Source organism: Mauremys mutica, chromosome 4 (assembly GCF_020497125.1).
Source record: "Mauremys mutica isolate MM-2020 ecotype Southern chromosome 4, ASM2049712v1, whole genome shotgun sequence".
Taxonomy (NCBI): domain Eukaryota; kingdom Metazoa; phylum Chordata; order Testudines; family Geoemydidae; genus Mauremys; species Mauremys mutica.
This window is the reverse complement of record NC_059075.1, coordinates 6,135,763-6,155,645: the sequence shown is the minus strand read 5'-3', so window position 1 is coordinate 6,155,645 and position 19,883 is coordinate 6,135,763. Positions and strand designations below refer to the sequence as shown.

The 19,883-nt window shown below is 46.7% G+C and overlaps 1 long non-coding RNA gene across 1 annotated transcript in view; it reads left to right on the top strand.

Annotated features, from left to right (window-relative positions):
- LOC123369884 overlaps positions 1 to 19,883 on the top strand; it is a 125,127-nt gene that overhangs the window by 46,264 nt on the left and 58,980 nt on the right. The window contains exon 2 of the long non-coding RNA XR_006579173.1: positions 3,515 to 3,565. This is a non-coding gene — a long non-coding RNA (uncharacterized LOC123369884). The remainder of the gene's footprint in view (positions 1 to 3,514; positions 3,566 to 19,883) is intronic.

Here is a 19,883-nt window from a genome sequence, read left to right as displayed (position 1 = left end):
AACTTTCTAGGATGGTGGTGGAAAAAAACCCATTAATGAGGAGTCCTAGTTTTATTGGCTGCACTGATGTGGTGAGTCAGAGTATTGCATTTTTAATGGATCTATTTAAAAATCAGAACTACAGTAAAACAGTAGAATTTTTTTTAACCTGGCAGGTGTTCAGCAGGCCGAGAGGAAAACTTGCCAAGTCAAGAGCTCCTGCAGCCTAGAATCCTGTCTTCCTACAACATAAATTGAGTTCTTGTTCAGTACACTAGTCAGAGGCATAGTTTCCACAAACACCCGCGTCTTGAAGCTGAAGAAAGTAAATCCACACCAAATTCTGCCTGCAAAGAGTTGCCATCTCTTGTGATGCTTATCACAACTTGTGATCTTTGATGTTTTATGTAAAGCTCCGGCTACTGGACTCAAGTGATTATGTTAGAATTTCAGCCTAATTAAAAAAAACGGGAGCGTCTAGACCTTATGGTTGCAAGGAAAAGCCTGAGAATGAGTCCTGAGTGCATCCCAAAGGCTCAGAAGGCAAAGAAAAAGAACCCCAATTTTTTTTTTAAAATTCATGATCTTTTGGGGCCTGACTGCTGATTTCTGAAAGTTTGGGGTTGGCAGTGCTGCTTACATTGGTATAACTTGCAGAGACTCCATTTAAGTCAATAGAGCTGCATAGGCATAAATGGATGTAAGTCCTATGAGAATCAGGCACCATCACTTAAATCTAATGTGTTTTTGGCTCTGTTCTAATACCTATAAACTCTGTAAGTACCCATGTAGTTACATAACTGACATACTTGTAGAGTGCTGGTTCTTCAGGCCCAGATCCATGTGAGGAATGCTGTGGTGGATTGCAAACAGTGTTAAAATTGTAAGCTATCACTTCAAATGCTCAGAGGTTTTCCTGCACCCATTTGCTGGGTGTGATCCAAATTTAACAGCAGTCAGTCTGCAGCCAGCCAGCTGTTTTAGGGAGCAGCCTGCTTTCTCTCGGTCTCTTTGGGGGTTCTCGTGTGTTATCATTCTGAATTCTAAGGAATGAAGTTGAGTTACTAGGACAGATATTGCAAGCGGCTGTGGGATCGTTGAGGACTATATTGTATTAATTGCTTGAATGGTTTGTGTCACTGTGGGTCAGGGATTGTGTGCAACTCCAGGGTGGAGGGGTATTCCAGCCCCCCAGGAACCATAAACTGTGGGGGGTGTCAGGGTTCCCTCCCTACTCTGAACTCTGGGGTACAGTTGTGGGGACCCACATGAAAGACCCCCTAAGCTTATATTCCACCAACAGGTTAAAAACTTCCCCAAGGCACAAATTCCTTGCCTTGTCCTTGGACGGCATTGCTGCCACCACCAAGTGATTTAAACAAACGTTCAGGGAGGGCCACTTGGAGCCCTATCCCCCCCAAGCCACTTCACCTCCTTTCCTGGAGGGGGGCAGGCTTGAGAATAATATACCAACCAATAAGTTAACAAAGTGAGCACAGACCAAATCCCTGGTTTTTAGGACACTGAAAATCAATCAGGTTCTTAAAAAAAGGATTTTATTTAAAAAAAAAAAAGTAAAAGAATCACACCTGCAAAATCAGGATGGAAGTTAACTTTACAGGGTAAATAAAAAGATTTAAAACACAGAGGATTTCCCTCTAGGCTCAACTTCAAAGTTACAAAAACAGGAATAAACCTCCCTCTTAGCACAGGGAAAATTCACAAGCTAAAACAAAAGATAATCTAATGCATTTCCTTGTTATTACTTACAATTTCTGTAATTTTTAGATGTGCCGGTTCAGGATCTTTTTAGGAGCTGGTTTACCTGCTTGGTCTCTCTCTTTGTCCCAAAAGGGAACCAAACAAAGAGCACAAACAAAACCTCCCCTCCTCTCCCCAGATTTGAAAGTATCTTCTTTCCCCATTGGTCCTTCTGGTCAGGTGCCATCTAGGTTAATTGAACTCATTAACCCCTTACAGGTAAGTGATTCTGTACCTCTGGCCAGGAGGGATTTGATGTTACTGCATACATAAAGGTTGTTACCCTTCCCTTTATATTTATGACAGGTGGTGATTAAGGCTTGTCTACACTTGGAATGCTACAGTGCTGCAGCTGTGCCATTGTACCGCTTCAGTGTAGACGCTACCTTCGCCAACAGGCGGGGTTCTCCCCTCTGCTCAGGTAACCCATCTCCCTGAGAGGCAGCAGCTAGGTCGACAGGAGGATTCTTCTGTGAGCTAGTGCTGTCAACACCGGGGATTAGGTTGTCTTAACTATGTTGCTCAGCGGAGTGGATTTTCAGACCCCTGAGCAATGTAGCTGGGTCAACCTAACTTTTTATTATAGACCAGGCCTTAGGTTGTAAACCCCTCCAGAAAGGTACTGCCTCTGGGGAGACTTGCATATACTGACTCCAACTGAGTTTTCCAGAGACCAACAGACAGCAAAGGGCTTTTGATACAAAAAAGCTGGATTTAAACTGACTCTGGGCCTCCTTTGTGATCCAGCAAATGGACAGGGCCTTCTGTCAAGGGGGGGCCCAACCCTCGGGGAAGGGGTGTAAAGGCTAGGGTCCTATAAGACTGGTGGGTGACCTCTGGGAAGCATGGCCAAGGACCTTTTTGTAAATGTTTGCTCTGTAATGCTTTTGCCTTACAGATAAATATGCTTGCTTAAGAAGAGCTTTGTGGTAACATGTAACTGCTGGCAATGCGCTGGTCATAGCCCAAGGAGAAAGCAAAGCACAGGTGGTGGTTGGTAGGCAGAGTGGCACGCTGGGGATATCCCAGTGTAAAGCAGGGAGCTGTGCAGAGACAGGTGACGGCTGGAGACCTAAGGGGGTGCTCCTGGAGGGAATACAGAGAGGGGGATACAGGTGCAGTTACCCTGAGTTGATGACTGGTCCACTGCAATCTTCCGGCAAGAGTATTTGTTTTTATCTAACTGTGTGTGTGTGTGTGTGTGTGCGTGCTGTGAACAAAACTAAGGTGAAGATTTAGTCATGGGACTTTTAGTAAAAGTCATGGACAGCTCACGGGCAATAAACAAAAATTCACGGCCCATAGTAACATGACTTTTACTATAAATACCCCGACTAAATCTTAGCTGCTCTGGGGAGCCCTGGGGCACAGCTGCTCCTGGGAGGTCCCAGGGGCCGATGGACGCCCACTGCTCCGAGGCCCACGGGGACCACTGTTTCAACAGCCTCCGAGGCAGCCCCTGGGACCGCTGCTGCTCTGGTCCCCCTCTGCACAGGGGTGACTCCCCCCCAAGGTGAGCAGGATTTGCCTTGCCTGTGGCAGCATCATAGCAGATACTGTCATCATTAATTCACAACAGGGAATGATTTGCTGGTCCATAACATGTAGCTTGTGCACGGTGTCAGCCCTGTGGTCTTGTGCTTTCAGCTCTATAAACCTTGAATAAATGATGGAATAAAACACACCCTGGAGTGTTTTGGTGGGGTTGTAATACGGCTGTGAAGTTTAAATGCATTACATTTATAATAGGAGTTTTTCTCTTCTGTTTGTTTAGAAACTCAGAAAATAGACCAAACTGGAAGCAGAGGACGAACTGCTAGGCACAGTAGGTGTACATTTTTTTCCTATTACTTAAAAGAAAAGAGTTTTTTTTTAATCTCCTTTGTGTTTTCACTCTCAGCTCCTCAATGTGGGAGGCAGTATTGCCTAGTGGCTAGCACACTGGACTGGCATTGAGGAGACCTGGGTTCTAGTCCCAGCTCTGCCACTGGCCTCCTGGGTCAATTCAGGCAAGTCACATCCCTGCTCGGTGCCTCAGTTTCCCCCACCAGTAAAATGGGGCTACTGATGGCTCTCTCTGTCAGGGGTGGCTGAGGTATGTTTAGTCCTGCCTCAGTGCAGGGGGGATGGACTAGAGGACTTCTTGAGGGGCCCTACCACACATCCATCTATGATTAACGTGGGCCCCAATAGAGGAATAATAGCAGGCCCACCAAGAACATGCTGACAACATCCTTAAAATATTACAATTCAGCTAAATGTTCATTGATGTTAGTGTAGTGCATTGAAAACCAAGTGTTACCATTACAAGCTGTCATGCTTGGTGGCGCTGGAGGGAAGTGTGCGATTTGGGTCTTCAGCAGTCAGTCTGCAAAGAGCCAGCCTAGAACCAGCTGAGTTGAGCTGTGCCTCTCTGCTGCAACAGCCTCCTTTGTTGCTGTTTTTGCACCAGAGTGCGACTTTACTTCTTAAAATCCAGACCCCTGCATTGTTTATACTGTATAACTTCTCTGTGTGTGGGCTGCGAACAGACCAGGTAGTCACACTGATTTATGCACAAGTGGAAGGTGCTCAAAGGCGATGGTGATTAGCGTGGTAGAACTGATAGAGAATAGAACAGCTGAACCTTAGCTGCTGCTTTCAGCCTGTCCGTGGAGACTAAGGACCCAGTTGTGGAAGGTGCTGAGTGTTTCCAAGAGAGGCTGAGTGCCCTGGCCTCCCATTGCTTTCAGGAGGATTGACAGCACTCAGTGCTTGCCAAGATCAGCCCCGGAGCCCCCTCCTGGGTTAACAGTCACCATGGGCCAGGTTGATGATTATTCTCTACAGGTGAAATGTAACTTTGGTGCATAGGCCTCAGGCTGGTCCTCCAGCCAAGGCAGAATTTCACACAAAGATCCTTTCAGGGGTGGCTTTACTTTGGATGATTTCTTTTGAAAATCAGTATGAGGTGCCTAGAGCTTAGAAAAAGGGTCTGGGGAGAATAAAGAAATATTATCGGTTAGAGAGAACAGTGCAGAGGGTGGTGACCGGCCCTGCAGCAGGGGGAGAGGGGGACTTATGGGCAAAGACCCAGGGGGAACGTCTCTGCTCTTACAGAGGGTCTGTAATGCTAAGATAGGGCAGCAGACCTTCCCTGAGGTTTTAAACTCGCAGCAGGTTGTGCTTGGCCCTTTCAGGACAGGCACAACCAGCACTCCTGCTACTGAGCCTCTGCCACTTTAAGGCCAGGGATTGGGGGGGGGGGTTAGTCCCCGGAGGGGGCATGAGGCTGGGAGCAAGGCTCTCTGGGAAGGAGCAAGGCTGCGTAAAAGGAAGTTGTTTTTTTTGGAGGGGGGGAGGTTGGTTCAATCTTGGTCTGTGCGCTGAGCTCCCCACCTGGGGTTTCTGGCCCTGCGTACATGGCGAAGACTGCACCGATCCTGGGGAGAGCACTGGGGATGAGTGCACTGGGCCTGGCTTCGTTTGGACTCTGTTACCTCAGAAGGGGAGGACCCTCGGTCTGGCTGGAAGGGCCAATCCTCCAAAGCCCCCAGCCAGCCAGCGGCGGGGGGAGGAAACTGAAGTGTGACGGTGTGACCTGGGCCCAGTAAGGTAAGAACTTGGTACAGGCGACAGTGTCCACAATGAATGACCCCCGTGAGGGTGAAGTGAGACCCAGGGAGCCTGAGGAGTGAGAGGCGAGGGAGACTGGGCTACCAGGGCCAGGCTGGCGACGGACCACTGAAAGTTGAGAGTGGGGGAAGGAGTGTGTGTGTGTGTGTGTGTTTGTACATACTCTATGTGCAATATTATGTATCACAATTTACATATCAGATGGATGGTTCGCTTACAAACTGGAGTACAGCACAGGAACCCTGCCACATTGCAAAGAATTTCATTTAAACTGACTGGATAAAACTTGTCTGGCTTGGTTCTGTGGCTAATTATGAAAAGCAACCGTCCCTTGGGGTGAGACTAAGGCTGCAACGGTCGGAATTATTCCTCATGGTGGGTTGCTCTGCGGCTTTCACTTTCCAATATATAGGGAACAGTTCTCTCATAGTAAGAGTCAAGTAAGATAATATCATAGAGATGGAGGGCTGGAAGGGACCCCGAGAAGCCATCTAGTCCAGACCCCTGTGCAGAGGCAGGACTAGGTAGACCTAGACCATTCTTGAGAGGTGTTTGTCCAACCTGTGCTTAAGAAACCTCCAGTGACAGGGATTCCACAACTTCCCTTGAAAGCCTGTTCCAAAGCTTAACTACCCTGAGTTAGAAATTTTTTCCTAATATATCACCTAAATCAGGGTTTCTCAGACAGGGGTTGCTGCTTGTGTAGGGAAAGCCCCTGGTGGGCCAGGCCGGTTTGTTTACCTGCCCGGTCTGCAGGTCTGGCTGATCGTGGCTCCCACTGGCCGCGGTTCGCTGCTCCAGGCCAATGGAAGCTGCTGGAAGCGGCGCGGGCCGAGGGACGTACTGACTGCCACTTCCAGCAGCTCCCATTGGCCCGGAGCAGTGATCCATGGCCAGTTTTTTATGTGAAGTGAAATGAAAAGGTTTGGCGTAGTCTGCACTACAAAAGCTAGCTCTATTGGCAAACCCTCCTAGTGTAGATGTCGCTGATACTGGAAAAGAATGCTTTGGCTGGCATAGCTTCTATGGGTTCCCCAAGTGAAATAAGCTCTACTGACAAAAACTCTTTTATCCCAGTATATCTGTCCCAACAGTAAGGCTTTCACTGGTATAAAAATGTGATAAAATCACTGTTCTCACCAACATGGTTATAGTAGGAAAAGTTTCTAGTGTAGACCTGGCCTGAGTTTCTATTTGTTTAAATTATTGTGAAATATTTGTTTCCTTCTAAAAACTATTTTTCCCTTTTGAAACCTTTTCAGGCTGCTCTGTTTACAGACACGTCAGCTGTCTTGTTGAGGGTGCAGTTTTTTTGTTAGCATTTCCACCTATTTTATCTCTTATTGTGTGCCAATGGCAAGTCCGTGGTGGATTTGCTTGGCTCCCAGGTCTGCCCATAAAGAGCTCATTGCAAAAACTGGGGCCTGTGGTATAAGCCTGGGGAACAAGGTGCCGTTGGGTGGACAAGGGAAGTGTAAGTGTGTGTGTGTGTGTGTCAGGGCCTGGAGCCATCTGGAATTGGTGAGAGGTGTGATGGAGGAGCGCGAGGTTGCGAAGTGGGATAGCAGGATATTCTAGGCATAAGGAAGAGCATGAATAAAGATATGGTGAGACCAAACGGTGAGCCACAGGTTCTAAACTCTTTCAGCTAAGTGTGCCCCACAGCAGTGGTGCCCAAGATTACACATGTACAAATGGATACTGGCTTGTTCATGTGTGCAGCTAAGGGGTTGTGCAATGGTGCGTGCAAATATTTCAGGTGTTGTTTAGGCACGTCTGTGAGACAATTTGGTCCAACTGGTCAATGTAAGTAGTTTTTTTAATGGTGTTGAGTGGCTGGTTGCGATCGTGACTGTTTCTCTAGAATGATGTGTCCATGCAGGCCTATGGCAGTCCTAACAGAAGAATGACAGATATTTATTTCCGATATTGATATTGACAGATATTGATTCAGCTCCCATAGTTATATAGCGCAGTCATTTAAATATCATGCGGATCAGCAATTCGCCCAGTGAGTTTTGTGTGTGTGTGTTGCATGTAAACACTAAGGTTGATTTGCTGATCTGCATGATTTTTCAGTGACTGTGCTGCATAAACACGGGAGCTGAATCATTACAATAAATATTTCTGATTCTTCTGTTGGTAATTTCATTAATAAACTAAAACCTCAGAAGAGAAATTTTGACTTGCCTCTTTCTGTAGACTTGCAAAGCAGTTAAAAGATACAAATAGTTTAAATACAGATAGGGAGTTCTGCTGTGGGAGATCTTTAGCTGGGCCTATTTCGAGGTATTGAATTCTTAAAGAGAAGAGTAAATATATTTTTTATTAATATTTCATTTTGACCTGAGAGGTTTACAACCAACTTGTAGAAGTCAATCTTCTGATCATACGTCTGCTGAGAAAGGAATATATTTGCAAGCAGCTGGCTTGTTTCATTCATCACTTTCAGCATGGTTTGGGTAAACAATAGATGCTGCAGGCAGATATGTCCACCATCTGTAGTCCTATGTAATCTGCCTTCTTTGCATGGCCAATGCCTGGGAGTAGAGAGGAGGAGGAGGATGGGGCAAGTGTTTGGTATTCATGCCACGAGGTTGCTGCCTGTCCCAAAAACATGGACTTCAAAAATTGTGCTTCTGGGAACGATTAATTGTAAATACTGACTAATTCCCTGAGATCTCTTGCCCTCAGCAGCAACATCATTGGCACTCGAGGACATTGGAGGGTATTCAAATGGAATATATGATTTATAAATGTCAGGCTCAGCTGGTATCAGCCAGGTTTAAACCAATTAAGAGTGTCCACACACAGACAGCACCTGTTTAGCAAAATCAGTGCAACATACACCTTTTGTTGACTGGTGCAACTTTGTGGCTAGACCAAACCTCACACTTACTCACACTCACTTACCAGTGTGTAACTTACTATTGCACTGCTTCTGAATTGAGAGTACTAGGTCTAAATTTGTTTAATTTGCTTGCTAAGGAGAGAGAGAGGCCCTAACTGAAGAGTCTGAAAAAGTGTCAGTCCCTTAAAAGGTATCATAGAATAATAGAAGATTAGGGCTGGAAGAGACCTCAGGAGATCATCTAGTCCAACCCCCTGCTCAAAGCAGGGCCAACACCAACTAAATCATCCCAGCCAGGGCTTTGTCAAGCTGGACCTTAAAAACCTCTCAGGAAGGAGATTCCACCACCTTCCTAGGTAACCCATTCCAGTGCTTCACCACCCTCCTAGGGAAATAGTTTTTCCTAATATCCAACCTAGACCTCCCCCACTGCAACTTGAGACCATTGCTCCTTGTTCGGTCATCTGCCACCACTGAGAACAGCGGAGCTCCATCCTCTTTGGAACCTGCCTTCAGGTAGTTGAAAGCAGCTATCAAATCCCCCCCTCACTCTTCTCTTCTGCAGACTAAATAATCCCAGTTCCCTCAGCCTCTCCTCGTGAGTCATGTGCCCCAGCCTCCTAATCATTTTTGTTTCCCTCCGCTGGACTCTCTCCAATTTGTCCACATCCCTTCTGTAGTGGGGGGCCCAAAACTGGATGCAATACTCCAGATGTGGCCTCACCAGTGCCGAATAGAGGGGAATAATCACTTCCCTCGATCTGCTGGCAACACTCCTACTAATGCAGCCCAATATGCCATTAGTCTTCTTGGCAACAAGGGCACAGTGCTGACTCATATCCAGCTTCTCATCCATTGTTATCCCCAGGTCCTTTTCTGCAGAACTGCTGCTTAGCCAGTCAGTCCCCAGCCTGTAGCAGTACATGGGATTCTTCCGTCCTAAGTGCAGGACTCTGCACTTTTCCATGTTGAACCTCATCAGATTTCTTTTGGCCCAATCCTCCAATCTGTCTAGGTCACTCTGGACCCTATCCCTATCCTCCATCTTATCTACCTGTCCCCCCAGCTTAGTGTCATCGGTGAACTTGCTGAGGTGCAATCCATCCCATCATCCAGATCATTAATGAAGATGTTGAACAAAACCAGCCCCAGGACCGACCCTTGGGGCACTCCACTTGATACCAGCTGCCAACTAGACATCAAGCTATTGATCACTACCCATTGAGCCCAACGATCTAGCCAGTTTTCTCTCCACCTTTATAGTCCATTCATCCAATCCCTACTTCTTTAACTTACTGGCAAGAATACTGTGGGAGACTGTATCAAAAGCTTTTCTAAAGTCGAGATATATCACGTCCACTGCTTTCCCCATATCCACAGAGCCAGTTATCTCATCATAGACGGCAGTCAGGTTAGTCAGGCATGACTTGCCCTTGGTGAATCCATGCTGACTGTTCCTGATCACCTTCCCCTCCTCCAAGTATATCGTACTTCAAAGAAAAGATCCTGTGTTTTGGCTGCCTCCTTCTTGTTGCATGAACCCCACTCTCCAACAAGCTGCTCCCGTCAGATTTTCATAAGGGTCTGTGAATTTGCAATGTCTGTAAAATGATACCAATGATTCTGGTGCACTGACAGGTGCAGGGCCGGCTCTAGACCCCAGCGCGCCAAGCGCGCGCTTGGGGCGGCCTGCCGCCGGGAGGGCAGCAGGCGGACCTGGTGGCCCTCCCGCAGTCATGCCTGCAGACGGTCCGCTGGTCCGGGGCTCCGGTGGACCTCCCGCAGGCATGCCTGCGGCTGCTCCACCGGAGCCGCGGGACCAGCGGACCCTCTGCAGGCACGTCTGCAGCAGGTCCACTGGAGCCGCGGGACCGGCGACTGCCAGCGTGCCCCCCCTGGCGTGCCGCCGTGCTTGGGGCGGCGAAATTACTAGAGCCGCCCCTGGACAGGTGTATGGGGAAGCAGAGCCTAAAGCTTTGGAGCTACTGATTATGACTTGCCTGATGTTCTGGAGTCTCTTGGAATCTTCTTATGACATAAGTAGCACCATTGTTTTGGCCAGGAAGGCTCGTGATTGGCTACTTCTCAGAAAAAGTTGCCATCTGTCTGTAGGGCTAGGCAATGTTTGAGGGAAAGGCCCTGTTATTGCAGTTTGGTTTCTTCCTTCTACTGGTTGTTCTGCTTTTTGACACTGGACCAAAATGGGATCTTCTCGTCCACTGTTTATTGAATTGCTTCAGTTAGCCCGCAGGTGATTGACAGGAAGAGAGTGCCATTAAGGACTGGTAACTAATTATAGATTGACTGTTTTTCTCATTATCCAGATCCATTTTAGATCAGAAGGGGTGAAAATTTGGATTCTAATTGAAAGGTTTTTTTTTAAAAATACTTTTTTTATTAGTCTGATGCAAATTTCTCAGGTAATTACCATTAGCTGTGGATGAAGTTTACACATCCTAGCTCATTAATGTCTCTCTAATAACTCCCTGCACAACTTTAAAGTCTGTGTTTTAGTGAAACTGCCTGGCCTAGAAATTTGCTTTGGAGTGAAAATCTAGGGCAAGCCTTTCTACTGGAAAAAAAAAGGCTTTAAAGTCACATTGGGAATTCATGACATTTGGCAGCGTTCAGTATCCAGTCTTTGGCATTGCATGGGGTCCAGTTACAGCTGACGAAGCCCAGATTGATTCTTCTTCAAGACAATTCTTTAACAACAGGATTACAAATCGTAGTGACTTCTCTAAACCGTAGGAAAGCGACACTAAGCTCAGTGGTGCAAACAGCCTTCCTTTGGCAATGGAATTAAGACCGTCATGTTTATAGATCATCTTTAAACAAAGAAAAAGCCATGCCGCTGTTGTTGTGAGGCTGAAATTCTTGGCCTCCCTGCTTCAGGATTGATTTAAAAACAGCAAATCTCTATGGCCTCTGTTCAGCATGGTGGTTATGGTGCCTACCTCTTAGCAAGTGAAAAGCAATGTCGGTGGGATTACTCACATGCTTATAGTGAGGCTCAGGCTTACATAACTTGCTGAATCAGAGCCAAAGAAACTATAAATAGTTTGATACTATTGGCAGACCAAAGCTTCACCATCTGATTCCTATCGGTGCGATTCTTTCCAAATGGTGCTGTATTAACACCTCCTTTTGCTTGCTGTGCAGCCAGATGCCACACATTCCTTTCAGACAGGCTGAACATTGCCTGGCACATTATGGCTGTGAATGTTTGGGTTGTGCACCTGTGATTGAAATATCCAATTAGACTGAAATCCCCCGTTGCTCACCCCCGTTAATTGCCTTTTACAACTGTCTGTCCTGCGCACATCATCACGAGCTCGGCTTGAGGGGTCACTGCTTTGGCTCAGTGAAAAAAAAACCCTTTGAATATCTGTCATTCGGAGTGAAACAAGTTCCCTGTGGCCAAGTGTTACCTCGGCAGATGTTTGTAGCACGCTTCATAGAGCCAAGCCCTTTCCGGTGGGCTGAGCGGAGTTATGTGCTTTGGGAAGCCACATGGGTTTTTATGAGATTCTTGTTAGTTTTCATCTGACACAAGTATAAAGACATAAAAAATCATCCGGCTCTTTTCCACCCCCCTTCTACTCCATTCGTTCTCCGTGGGTGAACCTGTGCTCCCCTCAATTCCCTCTCTAGGTACATAGGGCTTCCATGACCACAGTGTCCAGCACTAAAGAATTTATGCTCACAACACCTTTGAAGCAGGGAAGCATTATTATTCCCACAGGGAACTGAGTCCCAGAGGAATAAAGTCGCTGGTCTAAGGCCAGTCAGAGTTCATGGCAGATCCAGGACTTGAACCCAAACCCGCAGGGGTCCCCGTTGCTGTCTGAACCACAGGGCCTTCTTTCCTTTGTCGCCCTAGTCCACACACACAGACTGTCTATAGGTTGTACAGTAACTCATTTGGGCCAGATTCTGGTCTTAGCTTCCCTGGTGTAAATCTGGAGTAACACCGCTGCACTCAGTGGAGTTACTCCAGATTTACAGAGGTGTAGCAGATCAGAAGCAGACGCCGTATTTGATACACAATTCCACGCAGCCAACTTTTTAGCTTATTGCTGATCCATGCATCACTGACATGTTTATTGGTAACGTCAGGCTGGCTCGTGCATCCATCCCCTCCATTTCCATGATGAGTGAGGATCATGCTGGGATCCATGCTGTCTCTTCGGCACGGCTGTGGCTCTGTACTGTCATATCCTCCCCTCTGGAGAGCCCTCAGAAGTGCCTCCACTAGAGCTCTGTGGGATTAGGTTCCCCAGGATTTTGCAGATTTTTGTATAGTGAGGAGCTAGGTGCCCTGTGTGGGATCAGAACCATGAATTCCCATTGACTCCTGTTGGCTTCTCTCTAGCTGCAGCGGAGCAGACATGAAGTGGGGGCTTGGCTGTTGGTAGCACGGCTCCCGTCGCGGAGCCGTGCTCACGGGGGAGTCTGGGAATCAGGAGAGCAGCACCTTGCATTTGGAAACTGCCTTTTGTAAGTCAGGTGCTCTTTAGTCCAGAACTTGGTCTCCAAGTGTAATTACCAGGAGCAAACTTCTTGGATACAAGTCTGGGATACATAGCCTCTTGCTAATTAGTGTTAGTAAAGTAATTACATGAATGACAGAGGATTTTGGCTTATGATTTGAAATCTTATTTTGCGCGGGGGAATGCATTTTAGCCATGTAAAAAGGGGTAATGTGGTTGGCTCAGATGTAGAAAACCGACGGCTGCGGATAGCAAGGAGAGCTCCCTGATTGTGTAATATACGGTACTAGAAATGACTGACATGGTAAAAATATGACTGCTGGATTTAGCTTGGGAAGGCCATTGTTTAGCTGGATGTTGGACAGGCAACTCCTGAAGAGCCTCTCAGAAACCTGGCTTATGCAGAGCTGGGGGGTCAGTTCTGCTCCGTTGCGTTGCAGTGCAGCAAACCTGTTGCAATGGGCAGACTAGCTGTAAGAAGTAGCTTGGGCCCTTTTGGACAACTCGCTTTGAGAAGGGGAAAGGCAGGAAGAGAGGCTTAGATGGTAACACCAGCACGGTACAAAGGAAGGGAATTAAGACAGCAGAGAAGAATAAGAGGACGGGGAAAGAAAAGAGCAAATTTCTTGTCTCCCTCACAGTAAAGGAGGCCACAAATCTCAGGGTTTGAAATGAAGTGAAAAATGAAAGCTGCTTTTTTTTTTTACTAGTGTGTTTGTGTTGTCAGTGTTCTAGGATGTTACTGCTGCCCAGTTGGGCTTAAGGGAGTTATCTGGGTGTTGTGGGGCGGGGGTAGACAGCTGCATGTGGGGTGGCAGATACCTGCAGACACTTCAGGGGGTAAGAAGGCTCTGAGTTAACAGGGCAAAGACACCAGTGGAGAAGGTCAAACTCCAGAAGAAAGACCCTCAGGGAAGAGGGACTGGGCCTACCTTGGAACTGGGGCAAAAGAAATGACCTTTAGAAAGAGGATGGACCTTGAAGGAGGATGGGCTGGGCTCAGCTGAAACTGGGATGAAGACATTGTAAGTTTGAGTTCTATTTTGAAAGTCTTTGTGCAGGACTTAATCAGTTGGACCCCAAAAGGGTCCAAGATCTGGACTGTGTGGACTTTTAGAGTCTGCATGAAGGGGAAACTGAGGCAGGCCTCAGCAGAGCCACACGTGACCAGAAAGGGGTGCTACAGGGCAGGCATGCTCTTTGACAATCCAGAAGTGAATTTGGGCACCAGGATGGACCCTGTAGCAACATTCATTCAGAATTACCTGTGTGGTAAAGGCAGCTATTTGTTCACTGCAGGCCAGATTCTGCCTTCTTTACGTAGTCTGCAGGTAGTCCCATTGATTTCAACAAGGCTAGTCATGCAGAAAGGTTCTGCTGGAGGTGAGGTAAAGAGAGCAGAATCTGATCTTGTATTTACAGATATTTCTCCTTTCAAAGTTCTCCAGGCCAGTAGAAAGCAATTACCAGCATTATATCCCCCCCCATCATTTGCCGATGGAGTAAAGTCATAGAAGGTTAGTTGCTGTTGTCAAACAATCCTTAAATCATAACTTCATTCTTTAGGAATGCTAGGAAAGATACTTGCAAGCCAGTGCACTGGCAGCTGCCTTCCTCCCAGCTTGCAACGTAAGCGTTATTTGTTCGTTTGTTATAGCAGTTCCGTGTCCTATATTTGCATCCCTTGCAAGATTTGATTTTACTGATTTAATTGCTTTTCACGTATTTTTTCTCTTGCTTAGCTATTTTGCAGTGCAGGAAGGTGCCATAACTGTTAAATGGAATTATCTGTTCCATTTCTGTACACCGTAGCTTTTAAAGGACCATAGTCGAGGTTGTGTTTTAGAGTTCAGTTTTTTTAATTTATTTTGTAAAAAATCTCATTGAAATGGCAAAAAACCAAACACCGACTAAACTCTCAGTGCATTTGGTGGCTCCATGAAAAATGAATTGACACCAAAAAATAAGAGTTCAAAAACCCACCCTACTGGGTCATTTTTCCTCTGGATTTTCTCACTTTTCTCTGTACCTTTTTTACAAGAAACCGACAAGCTTCAGAGACCTGTTCTTGGGGGTGCTCATTTTTGCTGCTCATGTACTGATTCCTAGTATAGCATTTGTACTTCAGAAGTGCTTCTCTATGGAGCATTTTATAACTTTTTAGACATCATGGAAAATGTGCCAATGTGAACCTGCTGAATTCTCACTCCATGACAAATCAGTTGTGATATGAACACTTTTACTCCAGTCCTTTGGAGGCTACCAAGCAGGAGAATGAAAGCTTTTCTTATCTAACAGCCCGATAGCCTTCCCTGAGCTGGGAAAGAGGTGAGCAGTTCATATGTCACCTTATATAACAATTATTGAAATTCCCATGCACTTCATTGTATTTATTATTGACAATACCCACAAACCTCCAACCTAGAAGACAGTTTTTAAATGAGTTAGCAGAGGTCACTGCAGGCCCAGAACCCAGGGTCTCTAACATGCAAAGCCCACAACTTCCAGAATGCCTGGTATGTGCAACAGTGAGTTGTGCTCATCTGTCACTGATCTAAGAGCACATGAGGTCATGCTGAAGGTTTTGTTCTTCTTGGCCAGAAAGAAGGCAGTGATAAGGGAGTGGATCTGTGAGGTTGCCAGAGGGACTATGAGAATCTTTTAAAATAAGAAATGTACCTGCTTTGGGGCCCAATCCTGCAAGGTTTAAGACATCAGCACGGAAATCAGTGGGAGCCAAGGATGCTCAGTACCTGTCCGTGTTGTCATCCTGCTTCTAACCTGTGATGACGCCCCAACAAGAACAGAGACATTAAATGTGGCTGCTCTTTTGTGACATCTCTGCGAAACACAAGATGCTGCATGCTAGTTATTGTGCATGGGGCATGTTAACGACTAATTGGCCACGTGTCAGACACAGGGGCGGCTCCAGGCCCCAGGACGCCAAGTGTGTGCTTGGGGCGGCAAGCCACGTGGGGCGCTCTGCCGATGCTGCGAGGGCGGCAGGCAGGCTGCCTCCGGCGGTTTGCCTGCGGAGGGTCCGCTGGTCCCGCGGCTTCGGTGGACCTCCTGCAGGCGTGCCTGCAGAGGGTCCGCTGGTCCTGCAGCTTCGGAGGACCTCCCGCAGGCACGTCTGTGGCAGGTCCGCCGAAGCCGCGGGACCAGCGGACCCTCCGCAGGCACACCACCGGAGGCAGCCTGCCTGCAGTGCTTGGGGCGGCAAAATCCCTAGAGCCGCCCCTGGCCAGACACAAGAGACACTTCCCTCCGATCAAATACATTGTATGGCATGGCTTATGGGCAGAATGATGCTCTCAGGTATACCACAGCTGCTCCACTGATTATGGTTGCAAAGTTTGTGTGCCTGCGTTCAGTTTTCTGCCATCCCCAGAAGATGAATGTCCCCTGGAATATTATCTCTGTCTTCCAAATTTCCAACCTTCTACTCGTAAGGCAAAACTATCACTTTGCAGCTGCTGTCACAGTTGCCGTTTCCTTAGCCACCCTACCTAAGTCCAAGTCATAAGCTCTTTGTCTCGGCTAGATTCTGAGTTGAAAGGGGTCTTTCAGGGATGTACAGGCGGTCCTGCCTGTGGAACTAGGCCCGTGGAGGAAGAAGAGAAGGAGACAGGATGGTGCAGTCTGGCTTGCTTTGTGTTCTTCCAGAACACCTTTCAGTGCTCCGTGTCCACGCAGGGTGGAAGAATAGGTTCAATTTTCTCCTTGAAAATCTGGACCAAGCAATGCTGCCAACACACATTCTTCTTCTCTGTCAAACATTGGTTTAGTCTGGAGTGCAGAGATAGCTGAAAAGCAATGTGTGCTGCCAGCACTACTGCTGAGATGGTCTCGTTGTTTTTCAGTAAGGTTTGCTTTTCTTCCAAATTAGTGCAGGTTTTTTTAGTGGTGGGGGAGGCAGTTTTCTGATACGCGGCGCTGCGAGGATCCGTCTGCACTGGCTTTCCACAGTGCTTGTCCAAAACATGCAGAGGAGGCGGCCCTGAGAGGCTGTTGCTTTCCAAAGAGCGGATGTCGGGATGTGCTTTGTCTCTGATGCCCAGCACTGATCTCCACTGGCTGGCATATGTTCTGCTGTCTCAGGAATTTTGTGCTTCTCATAAATAGAATCCCCTCAGGGTGGCCCTTGGTTCAGCACAGCTAAGATTCTTCCAACTGTGACAGCATTTCTGGTACAATCTTTAATAGTTTATTTGCTCTCACAGTTACAATGGTGGCCATTAAAATGTTTGCCAAGAGTCGCTGCATGGTGGTATCAGAGAACCCTTAGCTATTTCCTGTTCTAGCGTATCAGCCACACCTGGGGTTACCTGTACACGGGAACTGCCGGTAAATATTGAGTGTTAAGGGGTATTTAAGAGACAACAGAGGCCGGATTCTGCCCTTCATGCTGCAGTGATGGAAAGGATCGAAATGGGGCACTGTAGGATCTGGAGCCCAAGCAGGGGATCTGGATGTCACCTGCCACACACAATAACCAGGCTGCACACACCTGAGAGGCAGCTCCAGGAGAATGCATTTGAGAGGATGCAGCACGCGCCCCACTTAATTCCTCCTTAGCTCTGCTAGTTGCTCTGGAAAGGGGATGTTGCCAAGCCTGCCCTCATTCTGCCCTTCTCCGTCTTCTTTCACACAGTGGCCACAGGGAGGCGGTGGCCTGACTTATAAGAGAGGTTCGTGTGTGTGTGTTGGGGGGGTAGGGGGGGGTAGAGTGGGGAGTTTTTGTGCTTTTCCTCTGCGCATCTTCGTGCATCCTTGTGAATCTGGCTGGGTGTAGCTGCTGCACTATTGACCCCACTTCCTAGCGCAACAATGTAAGACTTTACGTGTATTACATACAAAAGGGGAGCTGAGCCTGGTGGAGTTACCACTATCTCATCCTGTAGACCTCAGTGGCTGAGTGGGTCCAGGACTCCAGTGTAGGTGCTAGTGCCTATGGAGGCAGAATCTATGCAACTTAGGACCAGATTTTCAAGTGCTTCACACCCACCGCTGGTGCTCAGATTTTCAGAGGAGCTTGGCTCCCATTGAGGCACCCAGATCAGGACCTGATTTTCAAAAGTGCTCAGCACCCAACATGCTGAGCTAAATTGAAAACCTGGCTTCTTATTTTGGTGCCTAAATGGTGCCTCTTTGCAAAACCTAGCCCTTAAGGTTTAATAACAAAGTATGTCCTGTTTCCTATGTAAGCCCCAGTGATACGTTCTGTAGTTTAGCTGTTGGCCCCACTTCTGTCCATTAGCTTAGCTTAACCCTCTGTTGCCAAGAACAAAAACTGTCCTGTGCTAATGTATTCAAAATGCATAATTAATTGGAGCTAATGTCATGGAGGCGTGAACATGTGCAAAATGGCCTTTCCAGGCATATTGCCTGGGAATATGTGCTACTTTGGCACCATGTGTAATTGAAAGATTTTCTTTTAGGACCATAGTAACATGGTAACATGCCCTAGGGACAGTCGGCTTAAAGATATTTCTTTAGTCATATGGAGCTGGATAAGAAAAGGACTTGGGGGTTCGTAACAGAGTACAGAGCTTGTTACCTATTTAGGTCCCCTGTTAAAATCCAGCCCACGTTGGAATGAAATCACAATTGCAGAGGCGTTCAGGGCAATATGCTACAGCCATTGACTCGGAGCCATGCTAGATGATCATTATAGACTCTTCTGGCCTAAAAATCCACAGATCTGTGAAATAAGTCAGTTGATCCCAATGTAGTTCCTACGGGACCGGCAGCCACGTCAGAAAAACTCACCTTCACAATTGGCGTTGATCGTATCAGCAAAGAGTCAGCGGCTGACCAGACATGGAGGCTGAATCACCTTCTTATCTCCGTTAAGTGGTCCCATCAAAGGGTAACTGAAGCATATTGCTGGGGAAGCACAAGGAAGTGTGCCCCACTCGTCCTTGTTTGATGGACAAACAGAACACTCTTATTTACAAGGGTAGCCATTCAGTACTTTCACAAGAGCTAGTGGTGTGAGCTGAAAGGTCAGGAAGCACCTTGTGTGGCATTTTCTGGAATTTTCCTTCAGGACTATACGCTGAAATTTCCACCTATGGAAATAGTGGGTCAAATTCTCTGCTTGTATCACCATAGTCTACCAGTGTTTTCATCCTTGACAACCTCTCTTGCATTGTGCTGAATGGGCTGGCATGATGGTCGTAGGGATGTGGAAATCTCCTGGACCAGGTATCACGATATGTCCCCTCTGAGCTGAAATGTTAAGAGAAAGTTCACAGGGATGTAACAGGCTGCTGTTTGCTTTAACCATTAGGTCGAATAAACATGGCTGATGTCATTCCACTAAAGATAGGCTCATAACCCAGAGAGTCTTTTACGACCAGGTTATTGATGCTAAACAGTTCAGCAAATTAGGCCGAAGTGCAAATGCCATTATTCAGTAGACCTTTTCTTCACAGATCACAGCTATCCATGGTGTAATGTGACCGTGTCCCACTAGAACCACTTCTCTGCAAGCCAAAGACTGGAGTTGCAGGAACATCCATCAGGGCAAACGTTTTGGTTATGGTTGTTGTCTTCAAGTGTAGTTCATAATGGGCAAAGAAGTTTAATTAATGTCTCACAGTAATGGGTCTGTTTATAAGGAAAGAATGTGCTATAAAATTAGGCAATGCATAATGAAATGTCCCTCCTAATGGCTAGGCTGGCATTTTAAGTGATCAGTAAATCACTTAAATATTAAGACCTTCTTGAACAAGGATAATAAAGTAAGACATTTGGAAACAGCAGATACCGGTACTCACAATTATCTACTAAATAAAACATTTTTATTGTGATCATAGCGTTAATCACAGTGAGATAAAGCAGAGAGATAATATGGGACAATGGGAACTTATAGGCATGGAATATTACCTGCTGAAAAAGGGTATTTCAAAAGATTCTTTAAGGCCAGAATCAACAAAAAGGCAAAAACGTTTTCTCAACTTGATGTCATCTGTTCCTTAGATGAGCAAGAGCGGAAGACAAAAGTTAGTTATTTAGAAAAACTCGTTCTCCGACGTACTGTAGACCAAGCATATTCCCCAGATAGCACTAAAACAACTTCAGCATGGAGCGGAGATATGATTAATGACTATTACTTTGAAATATTTCAAGTAGCACTTTGAAAACATTCTCAGCTGCTTCCATATTTTAAATCCAAG